Source organism: Macrobrachium rosenbergii, chromosome 28, assembly GCF_040412425.1.
Source record: "Macrobrachium rosenbergii isolate ZJJX-2024 chromosome 28, ASM4041242v1, whole genome shotgun sequence".
NCBI classification, from domain to species: Eukaryota; Metazoa; Arthropoda; class Malacostraca; order Decapoda; family Palaemonidae; genus Macrobrachium; species Macrobrachium rosenbergii.
This window is the reverse complement of record NC_089768.1, coordinates 22,863,321-22,882,500: the sequence shown is the minus strand read 5'-3', so window position 1 is coordinate 22,882,500 and position 19,180 is coordinate 22,863,321.

Genomic DNA, 19,180 nt, shown 5'->3' with positions numbered 1-19,180 from the left:
AACACAATGTTCCATACAACGCTGCAAGCTTAAAAAAATCATATGAACTGGGCCATGTACGTGGGTGTGCTTGTAACCGTAAACTTAGCACGAAAAAGCAAAACGTCATTACTATACCAGATATACTTCAACCGTGATTAAGGTCGACATGACAATTTTTTTTTCTTCTCAGGAAAGCATTATCTTTTCGAGGGAAGGAAAATAATTTTTTTTTTACTTTTTTGATGCGGTGATATTTTCACCACTCCCCCAAGAGCCGTTAGCTTTGGCAGAAGAATAAAAAATAATAAGGCACGGAACGTAAGACATGCCAAAAAAATTCCTCTCTCTCTCTCTCTCTCTCTCTCTTTAAACATACATGATCGCAATCACACACATATATAATATATATAATATATATATATATATATATATATATATATATATATATATATATATATATATATATATATATATATATATATATATATATATATACTAGCTGACCAACCCAGAAATGCCAGGGAAAACTCTGAATGGCAGTCTACGGGTAGGGTCTCCCTGCGGAATTCCTTTGAGTTCTGGCTCCTGAGAATGTTGCCCTCACCTGTCAAAGCCTCTGTTCCGGTTCCTCTGCTGCTCTGAATGTAGCTGCTCTCACCCTCATATCTACCAGTCTGGTCTCCCTCTGTTCTGGTACCCCTGGTTCTCTGGATGCAGCAGCTCTTGTCATTTGGTCTTCCAGTCTGACCTCCCTTTGTTCCAGTACTTCTGCTGCTTTGGATGAGGCAGTTCTTGTCCTTTGGTTTTCCGGTCTGGCCTCCCTCTGACCTGATGTTTCTGTCATCCTGTAAGCTTCATGCTTTGGGCTCCAGCAGTCTTTCTCCCAAGGGAAGGCCATTTCTTTGGTGGCATATTTTCTAAAAAAAAAAAAAAAAAAATTGTATCGTTATTTTAAGGTTTGTTAAATAAATACTGAGATTGCATATATAGACACTGCATGCAATCCTATGCAATTGAACATGCAACTGGCCTCAGAAAACAGCTGAATTTGAACTAACCCCTAAGTTAGGGTGCTGGCCTAAGGCCTAGGCTCTTACCTAAACTCTTCTATTTCATGTAAAACCATAAAAATAACTGAATATCTTCACATTTCACATTATCTAAGATTCAGCACCTTCAAATACAGATATTGCATGCAATTCTATGCAAATAAATATGACAATTGCATTTAATCTGACCACCTTCACACTTGCCTAACCTAGGGTGGTAGCCTAAGGTTCATGACAGCCTACCTAAACTCTACTTTTGAGGGTAAAAATAAAAAAAAAAACCTTATTAAAATCACAAATATAAATGTTACTGGCTACATCTGAACTTACCCCTCAGTTAGGGTGATGGCCTAAGGTCCTAGGCTCTTGCGTAAACTTTTCTATTTCATGTAAAACCATGAAAGTAACTAAATGCCTTCACATTTCACTTTAAGATTTGGCACCTTCAAATATGGATATTGCATGCAATTCCATGCAGTTGAATATGAAAATAACAATTAATATGACCACCTTCATACTTACCTAACCTAGGGTGGTAGCCTAAGGCAAGCCTACCTAAACTCTAGTTTTGAGGGTAAAAATAAATATCACAAATATAAATGTTTCATTCAAACCTATACTATTGAATATGCAAATGGCCTAAGAAAATGGATGCATTTGAACTAACCTCTAAAGCTAGGGTGCTGGCCTAAGCACCTAAGCTCCTACCTAAACTCTTGTATTTCGAGTAAAACTATGAAAGTAACTAAATGCCTTCACATTTCACATTATCTAAGATTTGGCACCTTCAAATACAGATATTGGATGCAATTCTATGCAACTGAATACGAAAATTACATTTCATATGACCATCTTCATACTTACCTAACCTAGGGTGGTAGCCTAAGGTTCATGACAGCCTACCTAAACTTAGTTTTGTGGGTAAAAATAAAAAAAAAATTCCTTATTAAAATCACAAACATAAATGTTACTGGCCACATTTGAACTTACCCCTTAGTTATAGTGCAGGCCTAATGTCCTGAGCTCTTGTGTAAACTTTTATGTTTTGTGTAAAACTATGAAAATAACTAAATGCCTTCACATTTCACATTATCCAAGATTTGGTGCCTTCAAATACAGATATTGCATGCAATTCTATGAAACTGAATAAGAAAATTACATTTCATATGACCACCTTCATACTTATCTAACCTTAGGTAATGGCCTGAGGTTCATGCCAGCCTACCTAAACTCTAGTTTTGAGGGTAAAAATGAGAATCACAAATATGAATGTGGTAATCCTAAGCCGTAGTTCCGCGATGAGCTAGACTATGGCAATTGACGTTTTCCTATCTGATTTTACTTGCTTTACAAGAATTTAAAGTAATATTTTGTCGGGCGGCTGTAACTAAACTGTAATTGACCTTTGAAGACTTCACTACTGACTGGGTAGATCTAAGCCGGCATTCCGCGGCGAGCCCCCCATCCCCCTCTATAGCTAATACGGAAAAATTGTAACCAGTAAACACCCCTAAACATACCCTAGGGGTGTTTACTGGTTATAATTTTGCCGTATTAACTATGGAGGGGGATGGGGGGGCTCGGCGTGGAATGCCAGGTTAGATCTACCCCATCAGTAGTGTAGTCTTCAAAGGTCAATTACAGTTTAGTTACAGCCGGCCGACAATATATTACTTTAAATTCTTGTAAAGCAAGTAAAATAACATAGGAAAACGTCAATTGCTAGCTCACCCCGGAACTACAGCTTAGAATTACCATAAATGTTTCATGCAACCCTATACTATTGAATATGCAAGTGGCCTACGAAAATGGCTGCATTTGAACTAACATCTAAGCTAGGGTGCTGGCCTAGGGTCCTAAACGTTACCTAAACTCATCTATTTCTTGTAAAACCATTAAAATAAGCACTGAAATAAGATACACAAGTGTTGCATGCAGTTCTAATATGTAGGTGGCCTAAGAATATGGCAGAAATTAAGTGATAAAAGAGGGCCTGGAGTCACCCCTAAACCTAAACACAAGGGCCAAAGGGTCTTATTTTAAATTCCTTGACATTTAACTTTATCTAAAATTTTAGGGCCTTCAAATACTGATACTTTATCTTACCTTTATTTTAGAAGTTTCCCAAAGTTATGTTATAAATTACTGTCTTGGTTTTTGGTGGAAGAGTTCAGTCTGATTGTCTGCTGGAGGGTTTCTGTAAAACAATTGAATCATTGTTATTTTAAGGTTCACAAATAATTTAAATTTGTGCATCTAAATGTGCAGGTATTTTCTAACAGACAATGCCTTCAAAAATAACTTTACCTAAGATTTGGTACCTTCAAATACAGATATTGCATGCAATGCTATGCAACTGAATATGAAAATAACATTTACCATGACCACATTCATACTTACCTAACCTAAGATGGTAGCCTAAGGTTCATGCTAGCCTATCTAAAGTAAACCCTCATTAAAAATGCAAATATGAATGTTGCATACAATCCTATGCAACTGAATATGCATATATCCTAAGAAAATAGCCGTCTTTGAACTAGGCCCTAAGTTAGGGTGGTGGCCTAAGGTCCTATAGGGTCTTACCTAAACTCTTCTGTTTTGTGCCTTTACACTTCACTTTATCCAAGATTAGTATTGCATGCAATTCTATGCAACTGAATATGAAAATTGCCCACTTACCTGAGTCAATTGCTTAAGAAAACGAACGAATTTGAGCTTACCCTTAAGGTGCTGGCCTTTAGGTCCTAGGCTAGGTTTTTACTTAAACTTTTCCATTTCATGTAAAATCATGAAAATATCTACTGAAATTGCATATATAGGCGACGTAATGCACAGATACTTTATCTTACCTTTATTTTAGGAGTTTCACGAAGTTATCCTGACGCTGGCGTTAAGAATTTGAGAGTGGATATGATAATAGGGTTTAGTGGAGTGCCGTGTGAAGGTTTGTTGTAGGTGTTCCCGTAATACTCTTAATTATTTATTTACCAAAATCGAATCCTTATTACCCCATTATAACATTCCCTGACATTATTAATCAACTAGTAATAATCATTTATAAGAAATAATAATTACATACATTATTATTAACGCCTAATATCGTTAAATAATAAATTTTCTGAGATTATTTTCTCAAGGTTTTGATGTTCCAACTGACCATAAATCCTGGAAGAAATGTTGGACCTTTCATGTTTCCACCCAAGCTACTGAAGAAAAGGTTGAGTAAAAACGAAAATTTAATTTGTTTTGTCTATGTATGTCTGGCACGGGGTGGGGGTTTGATTTTGAGTTCAAAACCTTTCTGGGGTGACAGAGGCCGTGTGCAAAATTTTGTCTGGGTCTGTTAAGCGGTTTGGATTTCTGTAGAAACCAAACTAATATACAAATATTCATATATATATATATATATATATATATATATATATATATATATATATATATATATATATATATATATATATATATATATATATATATATATATATATATATATATGTGTGTGTGTGTGTGTGTGTGTGTGTGTGTGTGCTACGTATTCACATGTATATTTGAATGTATGTACCAAAGAATGAGTGTGGGTCATTACTGAAGCAAGCATTACATTTGTACATATACACATGCAAAATAAATCAAGAAGTCCACCTTTTCTTCAGCACAAAACCAACTGGGGACGATTATAACGTGAACATGCTAAATTGTCGCTAAATTATTAAAAGCTTTCCGTAAAAACGGGTAAGCGCTGAGAATCCCCCCACCCCCACCCCCACCTCTCTCTCTCTCTCTCTCTCTCTCTCTCTCTCTCTCTCTCTCTCTCTCTCTCTCTCTCTCTCTCTAGTGAGCGAATTTTGTAGGTGACCCTTTTACACCTGACCCAGTTAGATAATTGCTCTCCTTTTATATCGTACGCTTTCCTTTAGCAAATAATGTCAGGCAAGCATCCGCTCCGATTCTTTTGCAATTTCATCTGCTACGCTTTAAAATTTTAGCTCTTGCAACCAGGAAACTCATTTTCAGTCAAAAAGCAACAACTTTTTGCTTGTTTAACAATTAATTTAAATGTCAGGTCCAATGAATAACGGGCACTTTGATCAACACGAATTTCTACACACGAAAAACATACGCATACATAACAAAGGGTGTATATATATTTTTAAACATATATCTTATTCTCAATAGAGGTAGTGACTGCAGAAATGACCAACCAACGAGAATCTCATTCATGAATGAGATTAAGACACGGGGAGTTTTGGAATCTGAACCCGGGGTCGTTTGCTTGTGAGACAACCTTGTACCCAAGGCTGATGCAGAAGGACCCAGGGTCCAAATTTCAGATATACCGAGACTTCGCGCTCATGCGTCATAGTGTACGTATGTATGTATGTATATATGTATGTGTGTATATATACATATATATATATTTATATAGATATACATATATACACACATATATAAATAGATAGATAGAAGGATAGATCGATATGCAGCGTTGAGGAAGGCTGGAAATGAGTGGAGATTAGTGAAAGATGAAGCACAAGGAAGCCTTGAAAAGTGAAATTTCTTAGGGGCCCACTGTGTCACGCAGCTTTGGAGGTATTGACGATGATGATGAACTATATATATATATATATATATATATATATATATATTATATACATGTATATATATATATATATGCATATGCATACATACATACATATATACATATAATAAATATAATAAATGAAATGATTATCCAAATAAATGGAGCACTGGAGTGTGTCCAATTTCAATGCATTTAAAACATCATTTGCTGAGCCTCTAAATCTCCCTTCATTGTCAAACCAGTGGCGATAACCAATCGGAGTCGACATCAACAGAGCCTCCACAGCATCCGAAAACATATCTTAAAAGATCGTGCAACAACGCTCTTTCCTTTTCCTTCCAACTTCCTCGAGGGCCATAAATATTTACTAGGTTCCCGCTGTTAAGGAAAACTATTAATACTGATTTATTGGGTACTTCGGTGGCACCTTTTAATCTGCCTTCGCCCAAACAAAAGAGGCTCGACCTAGATTAGATTTTTCTCTCTCTGGCGCCACTCCAGCGAAAGTCCGATGTGTACGGGTGCGGTCCCTTCCCTCCTTAAATCTGCCTGGCTTGGCAGGTTTTACCCATCTGATTTGATGAAATGATGTGTGTATGCATGTATATGCGTATACACAGACGAGCATTTTATACACACACTATATATATATATATATATATATATATATATATATATATATATATGTACATATATATATATGAATATATATATATATATATATATATATATATGTATATATGTGTGTGTGTGTGTGTGTGTGTGTGTGTGTGTGTGTGTGTGTGTGTGTGTGTGGGTATATTGTGCATATCCCAACCTCCTCACTCTTTCAAGATATGTATCTGTTCTTGAACGATCGTTGTCAAGTCAGCGTGTCAAGAATGTTAGAAGGTCTCGACAAGAATATCAAGAATATCAAGGTCACAAGACACCTGTCATTACCATCAGTCTCAGTTCGTTTGATGCAAGTGCTTCCTAGAACACATCGTTCTTCAAAGGTATTTCTGTCTAGAATTCCCCACTTGAATAAAATCAGTGATTTTCCTTTATCTGACGAAAAAGGAAATGATCTTTGTTTAGTCACAAATGTAAGTGTTAGCTGTTATTAAAGATTCATGTGCTTACAAACACTAGGCCAGTACGTGATGATCATTAATTCTCATCATACCAAAGACATATGCCGTATGCATACATGTAAGATGTTGTCTGTTTAATCTAACGAACTTTTGGAAACAATAGCGAAATACACGGTAACATGTGAGATAAACACACACACACACACACACACACACACACACATATATATATATATATATATATATATATATATATATATATATATATATATATATATGTGTGTGTGTGTGTGTGTGTGTGTGTGTGTGTGTGTGTGTGTGTGTGTGTAAATAAAGACAATATCCACGAAGGAAAGAGAAACAATCGAGTGCTAAAAATAGTTAAGTACACCTTAGTTTTACCAGACCACTGAACTGATTAACAGCTCTCCTAGGGCTGGCCCGAAGGATTAGACTTATTTTACGTGGCTAAGAACCAATTGGTTACCTAGCAACGAGTGCTGCAAGGCCTTTCAACTTATAGTCCTTTACCTAGCAGACTGAAGAAATATAAAAAATAAATTTACATAGAAAGCTCATATAAATGATAGATGGGGATCACAAAGGAAAAAATGTGTACCTGGAATCCAACACAATTGAAGAATTAGTAGAACTGCCAAAACAGGGCTAAATATTTAAGAGGTTTTACAAAGGATTAGGATCAACCATTCAGAAGCAGGGACAGGACAATTAAAAGATTAGACAAGGAGGTGACTGACCACCAAAAAATGTTATACAAGTGAATAATTCTCTCTTTTTTTTGGGGGGGGGGGTAAATGATAACAATTTTTGCAAGGTGAACATTTTTACAAAAAAAAAAAAGAAAATTATATTAAACATATGAATACAAAGAAAATATATATATAAGGTAACTAATTTGTAATTAAGTTAGTGATTTTATCTTTTAGGTCATTCTTGAACATTTTTTAATACAGGGGTCCAAATAATACATGCCAGGGTTAAGGTTAAAATTACAGCTCAAAGTAAGCTGTACAATAGCGGATTCTAAAAGATTTCTTGAAGAGAAATCTTTCGATCTGGCATTCACTCAACTTTCAGTCCAATTTATCCTGTGAGAGTTTTCACTTAAATGAATGTATATAGCTTTGGATATTTGCCCAGTTTTGACAGAATACTTATGTTGTTTAATACGTACATCTAAATCCTTGCTAGATTGGCCAATATAAAAAGAAGGGCAGTCCAAACATGGAATTTTATATATTATGTTGTTTTCTTTTTAATGATTGTAAATTTGTTTGTCTTTTTAGCCTTGAAAATGGGACTTGTGGTCCAGAAATGTCGGCAACTTTAATAAAATCATGATATCAACATGTCTTGTCCCTATATATATATATATATATATATATATATATATATATATATATATATATATATATATATATATATATATGCATACTACATACATGTATATATGTATATGTATACATATAAAATATATATATATATACATATATATGTATATATATGTATATATATATATAATCAGTGAGAGAGAGAGAGAGAGAGAGAGAGAGAGAGAGAGAGAGAGAGAGAGAGAGAGAGAGAGAGAAATTTAAAACCATTTCTGTCGATGCGAAAATCGATTTTTGCCCGTTACCCAATGTCGCAATAGTCATACTTATCAACGATTAGAGAGAGAGAGAGAGAGAGAGAGAGAGAGAGAGAGAGAGAGAGAGAGAGAGAGAGAGAGAGATTTAAAACCATTTCCTGTCTCTGTGACATGTATCCGTTATTGATCCAAGCGTTTCTACTTTCATGCGTTGCCAACCAACCATCGTGTTGGTGAAATAATACTGATTTCTAAATTATAAACAATAGCGTCCATAAGGACTTTTTACGTCCATAAGGACTTTTTACGTCCATAAGGACTTTTTACGTCCATAAGGACTTTTTACGTCCATAAGGACTTTTTACGTCCATAAGGACTTTTTACGTCCATAAGGACTTTTACGTCCATAAGGACTTTTTAAATATACGCCATGAAAATGATTAAAGGTTAAAAGAAAATATGTTAAATGCAATAATGTCTTAAATGTGTATTATAAGATTCAATGCCAGTGCATAATTTTGTCTACAGATAATCGTATACGTTTCTGCGAGTTCAAGTATAAATGTGTTATATGTACACACACACACACACACATACACTAGTTTTTTGCTCTGACTAATAAACAGCAACCTAGATATTTCACTGTAGACGATTCTAGTTTAATACCATAAGTTTTAGCAACAAGTTATACGTCTAGGGAATTATATTTGATAAGTGCTTCAGTCCTGGTCTGGTCAGGATTCGATTCCCTTTGTGTTAGATACAGAGGTAATCTGCCTACTTACACATTCGCCTATCATGTGTTCATAGGCAACAAAAAGCAATATATATATGCATGTATATATATATATATTATACATATATACTGTATATATATGTGTATGTGCGCGCACGCGCGTGCGTGTATGTGTATGTTTGTATGCTCAAGTAAAACGAAGATCATTTTATGACAGCCTTCCTGATTATTGCCGGGACTACAGTGGCGGCGATGGTGGCCAGTGTACTTTGATAAGTTATCGTAGAGATTATAACTACTGAGTCATCAAGGGTTTTAGCAGGTCTGTGTGTGTGTGTGTCTCTCTCTCTCTCTGTCTCTCTCTCTCTCTCTCTCTCTCTTTTCCTCCTGATACGTCTCGAACTGGGTTCACCGGCTCTCAGAGGCTTCTTTATTCATCTATGGTGTTCCTATTTTGCGTCTTGCCAAGCCATACTCATGCTTATTACAGTCAGCTTATTCTACTGTGTATGGCTTTCTCAAGGTCGACTCAGCTTTTGATTTTTTTATAACAAGATGGTCTCTTATCCATACTTATAAACTGAGTGGATGATATCATTGATTTTTATCATTATTTCTATCATTACCATGCTTTATTTGTGTAATATTCATGTCAAGTGTTTCATTTTCTCTTCAGGTGTACTGGTATAATCAGGTTGTATAACCCACGTCGTTTGTAAGTGATCTGGATTTACTATAAAATTTTCCAGACCTGTGGAAAACCAGAGAATCTTGTTAAAGAAATGACAAGAACAATCTACGATCAAGAATCTATTACAGGTTAGGTTACTAAACTAAGAATTTTAGCGCAACGTCTCCTCAGTTAATATCATTTGGATGAAACATTCATAATCAGCTGTGTTTGTCACCTTTGTTTATTGCATTTGTTACCCTTTTCACAAAGACCGTTGAACTGTTGGTCTTTGGAATTAAATCCCTGCTATTTATAACATTGAAAATGAAGAACCCTCTCTTTAATACTAAGCCGTCTGGATTAATTCCTTGTGACAAGGTACATTCTGCCACTCGCTCTCTTTTCCAAAGAGCCCTGGGAATTAATTGTTGATGGCAGGGATCCCCTAATGAGTTATTCTTGAATTAAGATTGCGGGCGAACAAGAAGAGGTCTGTTGAACTGGCAAACGATTAGCGACGCGTTGACGTTACAATTCTTTCGTCATTTACGTTGAAATTACGTAGCAAATGACTCTTTTAAGGTGCCTACCCAATACAGCAAAGTATGAAACAAATACAGATGCGTTTAACAGCTTCTCAAATCTCAACATATTGATAAGTGGGGCTGAAACACGTAGGGAAGCCAGACAAGAACTGAAGCCAAGCTAAAATTTAAATCAAAGCTGGTCCCATTGCTAGGCTCGCAGCCAAGACCTGTCATTTCATCCAAATCCTTCGGGCCAGCCCCTATGAGAGCTGATAGTCAGCTCGGTGGTCTGGTTAAACTGTTGTAGTAATAATAATAATGTAAACAAAACAAAAAAGATGAGATCATTTACTTCAAAATAGACAACATTTTGGGGAATTTCAGATTCTAATTTTTGTTTTGCAGTGGAACTGACTGAGCATCTCTGTTTTGGAACAAGAGTAATATATACAGTAATCAAGCAATCTCAACTATCTGGCAAATATAACACCTTGGATCACCCTGTGCTAAGGCTCGGAGCGGTGCACGCGAACTCCACCAGATAGTCATAAAAGACACTTGTTGTTAATAACATTCTTTGGCCACCACAGACTCTTGCGGTGCTTTTAGAGAACTTGCACTCATTTCTAATTGGTTAGGTGGTGCAAGACACCTCGAAAGTTTTCAGCCTAAGTGAATGGTGCAATGTCTTGTAATAATACGCTATTTCCCGGGTTCGGAAAAAGGTTTAGAATACGTGGGACAGGTTGGAAAAAAAATGAGGAGAGACTGGAGAAAATTGCAATGTGTCATTTATTAAACAGAAACTTTACTTCATATAACATCGCAAACTGACGGGACTGACATTCCACTGTACGTGGGGGCAGATTTAAAAAAAATTAAGAAAAACTGGTAGTCATAATCACGAAGAAAATTGAAATAAGTCATTTATCATCCAGAATTTTTGATTTGATTATAGCCTCGCAGGCTGACAGTTGTGTAAGTGAGCGCTTCTCCAGACAGGTGGTTTCTAGCGCCATAAGGCAAATCGATTCTGGAGCACTTCAGTAGAAAAAGATTTGACAGACTTCTGAAATGAAGTGATGCTGTCGCACGGTCCCTACGGAGAGACAGAGAGAGAGAGGTGACATTTATGAAAGACCTTGCAGAGTCATCTGACGAGAGGAAATGCGGGTGTGTTTTTTCAAGGATTCTCGTCATGAAGTAATATTGCGCTATTTGCCCTCAAGCGTTAAAAAATATAAGTAAGTGGAGGATTTACATTTTCGTATGAAATGGTGCTCACTTTTTACAATCTCATTTTCAGAAATCCATTTCAGTTTGAGGATCGTGAAGAATCTGTAAAATTGTTAAAAATTTCATTTCTATTTGCCCGTTGTCAAAAGTCGTTTGTGATCTTGTCGCAAAATTCCTTTTAGTTTCAAAATCTGATTTTTCATTTTGCTGTCGTGAATTATTTGTAGTTCCTGTTTCTTAAACGGTCAGTAATTTAACTCCCACGTTCCTGTCATGAATGATTTTGGTTTCGGAAACACTAAACCATTATAAAACGCTCCTTTGTCATGAATTGTTCATATTTTCACTGTTATGATTTGTCATGTATTAATGGAGCCATAATGAAATATATTAAGTAAAATTCACTTATATTAAACTTCAAATGCTTATTTCACGTTTTTACTGCTTTGATTTTATATTTGATTTTATATTTGCCGTTCCCTGCGCGTCTATTCACACTTCTAAACCGATTTTATAATCTAGCATGGAGGACTCCTGTGCTTTTTAAAGTTTTATTCATATCATCTTAACTTTGTTTTTGATTATTGCGAAGTATCAATTGCCACTAAGGAAACGTAAAAAACGTGCTATAAATGTGGAAATGTCGTCTTATGTGTAGTAGAGGTTTCTTTCAATATAATGATAAAAAATAAAGTAGCAAATTGCTGGTTCAACGGCATTTAGCTTGTAGAGAATCGTCTCTATTCTTCTTATTATCATAGAGAAGACTCTACGAACTAAATGCCTTTGGAACAGCAATATTTTTTTTTTCAACAACACTGCCCTGAAAAATGGACTCCTCCCAGATAACAAAGTAACTCATTTTCTTTAACTGAAAGGCAACATTGGACAAAATAAACTCGACGAATCACAAGTGAACGAACATCGTGAGCACTAGAGTCAACCAACTGGATACGCCTTTATTCCTTTCGAATATCCTACTCTGAGTTCCACTGCTTTCCCCTCGGCACTATTTAGTTCCTCGTTGGGAGAGTCGGTCGAGTCGTCGGCTAGCACTCTGCTAGGCCCGAGTTCGAGTTTCCGGCCGGCCAATTAAAGGAATTTATTTCTGGTGATAGAAATTCATTTCTCGGTATAGTGTGGTTCGGATTCCACAATAAGCTGTATGTCCCGTTGCTAGATAACCAATTGGTTCTTAGCCACGTAAAATAAGTCTAATCCTTCGGGCCAGCCCTAGGAGAGCTGTTAATCAGCTCAGTGGTCTGGTTGAACTAAGGTATACTTAACTGAGGAGGGTCACAGATCACATGTTTTGGGAAAATGCAATACCCAAAAATACATACTTATTATTATTATTATTATTATTATTATTATTATTATTATTATTATTATTATTATTATTATTATTATACCCGTCACATAAAAAATTATGGCAAAATTTCAGTGATTTTCGAATTATATCGCATATCAGTTATATCTAGTTCCCTAGGGTGATCTGCATATACTCACAAAAAAAAATCTACTTTTTATTTCTCCCCACCCCAACGCCCCCCACCCCCCTCCCTTTTACCCTTTTACCACGCCTGAATCATTTGATAAAAGATATAGAAGATCCGCGATAAGCTATGAGGTCTGTAAAAGTTTTTCGTTTTTATTTTTACTTTTACTTATTTATTTATTTATTTTTTTATAAAGCTGTTGCGTCAGACTCAGATCTGCTAATTAGGCGATGCATTGGTCTCTTCAGCTTCGAGGAAAAAACCTTAATGCTCAGGAATCGAGTGTTTTTTTTTTTTTGCTATTTTTTGCTTTTTTTTTTACAATACTGATTTTCTGGGTAATAGCGTTTTGTTACGAGAAAAAAAAACCCTAGTTGTAAATCACTTTGCAACAAAAGAGACAATTTATTTCTATTTTACTGCTAGGGTCGTAATAAACAATGCCATAAATAAAAGTAAAAATAAAAAAAAATATGCAGAAAAACAGAGGTTTTTATTGTTGAGGTTCAGTGTTCTACTTTTTCTCTTTCGGTTGCGTTTTACTAGAGGTAATATACTTTGTTTGTGCCCTTGTACCTTGCTACGTAGTAGATGAGAATGAATGTTGGTTATTCTTTGTTATGGCTTCCCTTATCAGCCTGGCAAAAAGACGACTAGCCTTTATTTTCTGGAGTATGAACTTCGCGTTTAAATGGTTGAACGTGATACGATGAAGAAAAAGAGTAAAGAAAAAAACTAATTTTTGTATTTAAGTTTAAGCTTAACGATAAAGACGGTAAAGAATAAGAACGTTTACGACAAATCCTCTCTTTACTTTTTGAAGGATTTTAGAAAATAACTCTTAATGGAAAATATAAAAGTTATTATCGAAGTGACGATAAAAACGGCTAAGCATCAGAAATTCGACATCAAAATTAATGCTCTCTGTGTTTCATGAAGGATTTAGAAAATAAGTCTTCAAGGGGAAAATAAAACCTGTAATATAGAAGTCATGATAAAGACGGTTCCGTAGCGGGGTTAGTGCCGTCCGTGCACCTCATGCGGTGCACTGTAGGCATTACTTACTTAAGGTTCTTTTGCAGCGTGCCTTCGGCCCCTAACTGCAACCCCTTTCGTTTCTTTTACTGTATCTCCTTTCATATTCTCTTTATTCCATCCTACTTTCCATCCTTTCCTATTATTGATTCATAGTGCAACTGCGAGGTTTTACTCCTGTTACACCTTTCAAACTTTTACCGTCAGTTTCCGTTTCAGCGCTGAATGACCTCATAGGTCCCAGTGCTTGGCCTTTGGCATAAATTCTATAATCAATTCAGTTCAATGATAAAGACGGAAAAGATTTTAAAAAAATATTCACCGAATACTCTCTATTTCATGAAAGGTTTAGAAAAGAACTTTGGAAAAATGACCAAAACGGTAGCATCCATATCAAGATTGTATAATCTTTGGTAGCCATCATGAAGACATAATTTGATGTTTAACAAATTCCACGAGTGAGGAGAATCCCAGTAAACGCTACTGCCGTGTAAACAGAGTCAGTTTAGGGAATAACTGAAGTGATGGGACTTTCCAATATTACGGCAAACCATATGACGTTTTCAGGCAAGTGTAACGGTTGGAAGACTCCTCGATAGATTTGTCCCTAACGAAGACAGGACAGGTAATAATCTAATCTAATTCTTTTTTTTTTTTACTCCTTTATTGTTATTCACCCCAAAATCTTGTTATAGGATTGAATATAGTTCTTAAAAACCGAGAAAAGAAATTGACTCAAGAACCGCAGTTAGGAAATAGAATTCCATTCTTCTCCGAAGTTACTTAGTTTCCGGAGAAAGAATCTGCAAGCATGACTTCAGTAAGAATATAAACACTGCTCGTATTTAAATACCACTTGCTCACTAACGCCATCTACCGTATGAGCAAGCGCTGTACGATCCGCGAAATAAAATCCCCATAACAACGATAACGAGAGATAAGATAGCTTACATTTCAGTGTGAATTAGACCCAGCGAGCGAATTACGCCACCTACACTAATGCAGTAATTGCTATTATAATTTTGGTTGTCCTGGATTTTCCATGTTTTAATTTATGCAACGTCATTCAAGTGAAGCTGCTGTTGCAGCTGTTGTTGTAGTTGTTGTTGCTGATATCCATTTAAGGAAGTGGCAAGCACTGAATGCGAAAGCACAAGAAAATAACGACCTATTTACTGTTTACATTCCGAAATAACTTTTTATCTTTTTTTCTGAGATTTAATGTTATCTATCCAATAACTGTAGTTGTTGTTGTTATTGATATCCACTTAAGGAAGTGGCAAGCACTGAATACGAAAGCACAAGAGAAGGAAATAACGACGTATGTACTGCAGACATTCCGAAATAAGTTTTTATCTCTTTTAGTTATTTAATGGTGTTTATCTAATTGCTATTGTTGTTACTTAACACTTAATACGAATGCACAAGACAATAAAATAACGACGTATGTACTGTACATATATATAGAAAAAAAAATTTAATTTTTTTGTAATTTAATGTTATTTACTGGATTACTATTTTTGTTGTTGTCATGATTAATATCCGCTCAAGGAAGTGTCAAGCACTGAATACGAAAGCACAAGACAAAAGAATTTAGCGACGTATCTGCTGCATGCATATAAATTTTTTTTTTTTTTTTTTTTTTTTTTTTTATAAAACATCCACATCGCCGACATAATCTTCCAAACTAAACCACGATGTTATTAAAGCTACATCTCTCAGGCTTTCATCTACACAAAGGAAAGACGAAATAACTCTGGGGCGAAGGACTCACGCCGTACCCAATGCCCTCACCCACGCGCCCTCAGAATATCCTCTCATGGAAAGAGTAAAAGACAAAATGATATAAAAGTGACGCAGGGACTCGAATCAGGTCACCGATCCTTGTAAACTTGTATTATTCATATTCTTAAGCGTGCTCATGAATATGTACTTATGTATACACACATAAATACCTACTTACATACATACATATATATATGTATATATATACAGAGAGAGATAGATAGATACAGATATAGATATAAATATATGCATGCATAAATACATACATACATACATACATACACACATCTACACATACATATATATATGCATACATACATGCATATACATATATATTTGTGTCTGTTTATAACCTCGAGTGCGTTTACTCGTGTGTGCAACATATACCCAACGGCAGATGTTCTTGCAAGTCTTTATATCATTCTCTTCGAGGAATTGCGCTCCATAAATATCATGCAAAACCCTGGATCAACAATATAAATCAAACGCATTTTTATCAGTACAGTCTATAATTGTTTAATTTTTATTTATATATATTCATATGTTCAAAATGCACTGTTAAACATGACATCAATAGTCATGATTTTGATAAATATCGGGGCAATTCATCTTTCTATTTTCGTTATGATTTATGATTGTCCTGAGCCAAATTTAGACCTCATTAAAAGAGACCAGACGACTACTGAAATCCCGGAGCACAAAGCAACGCACAAACCACTCGGCAAACATTCGTACACGTTGCCAATTAAGAAGGGAATCAAGTCACAAACAAACAAGAGTCCGACGTGCAAACAGGTGGAGTGATAGATGCGTGAAAATATCCCGGTGCGGAGTCAAACACGCGGACAAACATGCCGATCGACAAACAGTCAGAGAGACACTCTCGGTAAACAAAGTGGGTGATAATCATATTCAAACAAGCACGCAGTTGGACTGATAGCCAAAAACATGAACACCAAATGAGAGACGAATGCGTAGGCACACAACATGAAGGGCGCGCGCACACACACACACACAAACACACACACACACATACACACACACACACACACATATATATATATATATATATATATATATATATATATATATATATATATATATATATATATATATATATATATATATATATATATATATATATATATATATATATATATATATATATATATATATATATATATATATATATATATATATATATATGGTTAGGTGGTTGACGTTACCGCATGCTGATATTCCGGGTGCGTGTTCGCATATATATATATATATATATATATATATATATATATATATATATATATATATATATATATATATATATATATATATATATATATATATATTCATGTGGTTACCGTTACCTCATCCTTATATTCCGTGTGTGGGCTCGAATCCTGCCACGGGCGTCAGAATTTCGACATTTGGCTCTCCAGTTGGATCTCAGGTTTTTTTAGTGAAGAATTCCTAAAGAAAAGAGGGCTTAGCAGTTACCTGGTAAAAATATTATAAACATATATATATATATATATATATATATATATATATATATATATATATATATATATGTGTGTGTGTGTGTGTGTGTGTGTGTGTGTGTGTGTGTGTGTGTGTGTGTGTGTGTAATGTGAGAGCAAAAGTATTGGGTCCGTTTATTAACATCATCTGCTAGAGACTATTAGAAAGTAGCGTTATGTTCGATCGTAAACCGACTCCTCCGTATCAAATGGGAATTGGCTTAAACGAATTAGTAACTGAGAACGATAAAGTAATTAAACACCTTTAAAGACTAAAAAGCTCTTGCGTGATCTCGGTAATTGTAATTGTCAATTAATTCATTTTAGATAAAACTGAGTAACTCTCTCCTTCTGTCCAAGTGATAAAGTCACAAGTAGCAGACAGATAGGTGAAGAGATAGTTAGGTCGTAACAGAGAGAGAGAGAGAGAGAGAGAGAGAGAGAGAGAGAGAGAGAGAGAGAGAGAGAGAGAGAGCAGCTTTATGACAGTGCAAAAGTAAGTCAAGAGAGAGAGAGAGAGAGAGAGAGAGAGAGAGAGAGAGAGAGAGAGAGAGAAGAGAGAGAGAGAGAGCAGCTTTATAACTGCAAAAGTAAGTCAAGAGAGAGAGAGAGAGAGAGAGAGAGAGAGAGAGAGAGAGAGAGAGAGAGAGAGCAGCTTTATGACTGCAAAAGTAAGTCGAGAGAGAGAGAGAGAGAAGAGAAAGAGATGCTTTATGATAGTGAAAAAGTAAGTCAAGATTTCAAGAGAGAGAGAGAGAGAGAGAGAGAGAGAGAGAGAGAGAGAGAGAGAGAGAGAGAGAGAGAGCAGCTTTATGATAGTGCAATAGGAAGTCTAGATTTCAAGAGAGAGAGAGAGAGAGAGAGAGAGAGAGAGAGAGAGAGAGAGAGAGAGAGAGAGAGAGAGAGAAAGAGAGAGCGAAATTACAGACAAAATGATACCCAATGACCCACCCCTGATCAATATATTAAGCAACAACTGACGCCCAAGGGTATATCACGCTGTCTGCCATTGTTACTCTCAGAACTCAGTGTTTCGTCACTCGTCGTAACTTTCAGGAGTTTCAAGAGACGAGGACACATTATTTTCTTCCATGAAATAGTTGGTATGATTACGAGTTGAAAAAAAAAAAAGCTTTGGGGTACTTCTAAATAATGAATAAGAAACAGGAAAAAAAAAGTTGAAGGTTTACGAGTAAGTGGTAAAGATAAGAATATGACCTTTAATTTTTTTTTATTTAAACTGGATGGAAGCGATTTTTCATGCGGATAAAAGCGGATTCTTACTTTAATCTTCCAGGAAATAAACAAACAGAAATAAATAGATGTAGCAAAGCCATGTTGCGTCCATACACAATTATCATTTATCATTGAGGTATAGAAAACACAAATTTTCATGGATCGATGGTTTATAGAAAACATAGTCACGCGTAGTAGCATTATTATTAATACAAGTATTATTAATGCCTTTCTGTTTTACATCTATGGATGCCAAGAGATGATGGAAGGTATTATAAAACCCCTGACATAATCTATAATAATAAAATCAGAGTGGCTCTTCTTTGTCCTTCCCGGGTGACAGTAGGGGAGACATGACACAGCCACCCACCCCCTGCAAACAGGTTTGTCTGTCTTGGTGGGGGCGGGGTAGGTAGGGAACGGGAGGGTAGGTGAGACATCAAACCCCCCTCCGGGTGGGGGCAGGATAGGTAGGTTATCGGGAGGGTAGAGGAGACAGCAGCGACGGGTTCCAGCGCGTGTAGCGCGCGCCAACAAACTCCTTGTAAATGATACTGAATTCCGTAGTCAATATGAAGTGATTCAAATGTAAGACGTTTTACTTATGATAAATAGAACCTTCGCTTTAATTCAATGCA